Source organism: Melanostigma gelatinosum (genome assembly GCF_949748355.1).
Source record: "Melanostigma gelatinosum genome assembly, chromosome: 23".
Taxonomy (NCBI): Eukaryota; Metazoa; Chordata; class Actinopteri; order Perciformes; family Zoarcidae; genus Melanostigma; species Melanostigma gelatinosum.
Window position 1 is genome coordinate 12,680,963 of NC_136656.1, and position 3,314 is coordinate 12,684,276.

Here is a 3,314-nt window from a genome sequence, read left to right on the forward strand (position 1 = left end):
GCATAGCATGTCGAATAAAGTCATAGCATAGCATGTCGAATAAAGTCATAGCATAGCATGTCGAATAAAGTCATAGCATAGCATGTCGAATAAAGTCAGTCATAGCATAGCATGTCGAATAAAGTCAGTCATAGCATAGCATGTCGAATAAAGTCATAGCATGTCGAATAAAGTCAGTCATAGCATGGCATGTCGAATAAAGTCAGTCATAGCATGGCATGTCGAATAAAGTCAGTCATAGCATGGCATGTCGAATAAAGTCAGTCATAGCATGGCATGTCGAATAAAGTCAGTCATAGCATGGCATGTCGAATAAAGTCAGTCATAGCATGGCATGTCGAATAAAGTCAGTCATAGCATGGCATGTCGAATAAAGTCATAGCATGGCATGTCGAATAAAGTCATAGCATGGCATGTCGAATAAAGTCATAGCATGGCATGTCGAATAAAGTCAGTCATAGCATGGCATGTCGAATAAAGTCATAGCATGGCATGTCGAATAAAGTCAGAGCATGGCATGTCGAATAAAGTCAGAGCATGGCATGTCGAATAAAGTCATAGCATGGCATGTCGAATAAAGTCAGTCATTGCATGGCATGACGAATAAAGTCAGTCAGAGCATGGCATGTTGAATAAAGTCAGAGCATGGCATGTCGAATAAAGTCAGAGCATGGCATGTCGAATAAAGTCATACAAGTCATAGTATAGCATGTCGAATAAAGTCAGTTTGGTATGTTGAATAGTCATTACAATGTCATCGTATAGTATGTCAAATAAATTCATAAAAAGTCATAGTATAGTTTGTCGAGAAAATTTCAAAAAAGTCACACGATAGATCGAAAAGAGTTTTGAAAATTCATAGTACAGTATGCCATAGTATCTCATGGTATAGTATGTGGAAAAAAGTCATAGTATCTCATGTCGTATAGTAAAAAAAAATGAGATAGATGGCCCGATGTTGTGCTTTTTAGGCTCACAATCTAAATTTTTAAATAGTTGTGGATGACGTAGAATACTACTTTTGAATTGTAACGGTATAAGTAAATCACCATTCCATCATTCGAGCACTTACCTCAGCCTGTGTGTTACTGCATGCTGTTCCTGATTGAAGAGGTGTCCAGAAGTGTGCTTTAGTTGTATGATTGCTCTTTAAACATCCCACCAGGGTGGGATACTTGTGATTTGTCTATCGCTGTGTAAAAAGTATTTTCCTTCAGACTGAAATGTAACTGATGATAGTTTTGCATGTGAATATTCCAAAAAAATATCTATTTGAACAATCTAAAATATTAATGAAAAAACATAATACCGGTATATAAGTATTCAAATTCTGACACTGTGGGCATCCCCTGAGAAAACGTAGCGCTACAACAATAATGTGGCTGACATTAAATGAATGCAAGCATGGTAGCTAAGGTATGTGCTGCCTTTATTCGTTCATTGTGAGTTCAGTGACTCTGAAATAACGAACCTTCAAAACACCAAAAGAACCGATCAAGGTAGCGGTAGACCAGCGACTGTGCTCTAAGAAGTCAAATTAGAGTTTTGTGAAAGGAGTCTTTGAAGACAGCGTAGAGACTTTCAACACTTTGCGGTTACTCATCTAATCCTCCCGGTTTTACACTAAGATGTCCCACCCTGCCAATGAGTGCAAATAACCCAAATATTGTTTTATAGATATTAGACCAATTTGGAATATTTTTAAAAAGTAGAGTCATTAGGCTTGAACTCAAGGTCTCATGTTGTCTAAAAAACTGACCGTAACCATTTAGTTTCCGATGTATTTTTTTTTGTTTTAAACTACTGATCTTAGCTTTTTGCCAGAGGGTCAGAAATGGTTACACATTGCAGCTTTATTCAGCATCCTGATGTAGAACTAATACTTCCAAAATCAAATGCAGGTTTCAGTCCAAATACTGAAATTCGACAAAGACGATAAAGAGAACACGCGACACAAGGAGTAAGAAGTATATAACCAAGTGTATTCCCTCTGTTAATGTACACATATTTAGAGTCATCTCACTGGAACACTTTACAATAACATTTAGAAAGAACAGGAAGATACTGGGAGGAGTATGCTTGGAATGGAGAAAGAGAGAAACCAGACAAACTTGGCGAGAGAATGAATTGATGGAGCCTGTCAAATGAAATGGCAGCCATCTTTGTCTCTCGCCAGATCGACAGAAATGGATACAAAACAAATTTTTTTTTAAAACATGGAGAATGGATAGAGCCTGCCTTCTACACAGGGCATGGGAACATACAATCTGCCATACAGAGAGAAAGGAATAGATGCAGGACAAAAGCAGATTGAGTAATGACGGATGGAATAAAAGGAAAATGCATGGTTTCATGTTCATAACCCAAAATCACATTTGCTCAATTACCGAAAGAAAATACATAGAAATTTCCGTTTTCCACGATCGTAATCTTTTTTCTTTTCTCCAAACAGGAATGATGGTAGGGGAAACACATTTCTCTTAGTAATGGGATGAGAGTCAAATATTTAGACATTTCACAAACTTTTTTCAGGATTTTTCTTTTCATGGTACAGTTTTCTTTTTTTAATAGAGTTGAGAAAATTGGAATACTAGAGTTCTGTTGTACATCTTCCGGGGAACTGCCGTTCACCTTGTATTTGTGTGCTCTTCCCACAAAGTTTGCTTTGCCTGTTGGCTGCCATCAGTCCAGTCAGGCTAGAGAGAGGGGGGGGGGGGGGGCGAAAGACACAGTCGCATCTTCAGCTGCAAGGTATCTCTCTCCACAGTGGAACTCCAGCAAGAATTCAGAATTTCCCTAAAATGTTTCTCAATTCTCCAGAGAACAGAATCAAATAAAAAAAGGAAAGAGCAAACCAAAGTGGCCGAGTCTTGCAGCATACTGCGTCAGCCGTACTGTTCATGAGAGGGTGGGGTCTGAGGAGCGGGGGGGTTTGGGCGTTGTAACCGTCCGAAATCCTAAAGTCTGTCATCGCTGCACACCATCAGCGTACACTCGCTCACGCTTTAGGTCCAGAGGTTTCTGCAACGTCTATACATATATTTATAATTATATAGAACAGAGTTCATCTTGTTTGCTGGAGGTTTTTTCTGTTTTTCGGTTATTAGTAACTGTACTGTAAGGACACAACACAGTTTCTCTGCTGGCCCGCTAGAGGGGGGGAGGGGGCACCTCTGAGGCCCAGAAACACATGACACAGATCTGCTGGAACAAAGGACGACCAAGGGGATTTTGGCCTCAAGTTTTTGGCGGCTTAACGTACAAGTTAGCATCCATTGGGTTGGTATCTCACATAGTTGCTACGTTTAAACGTC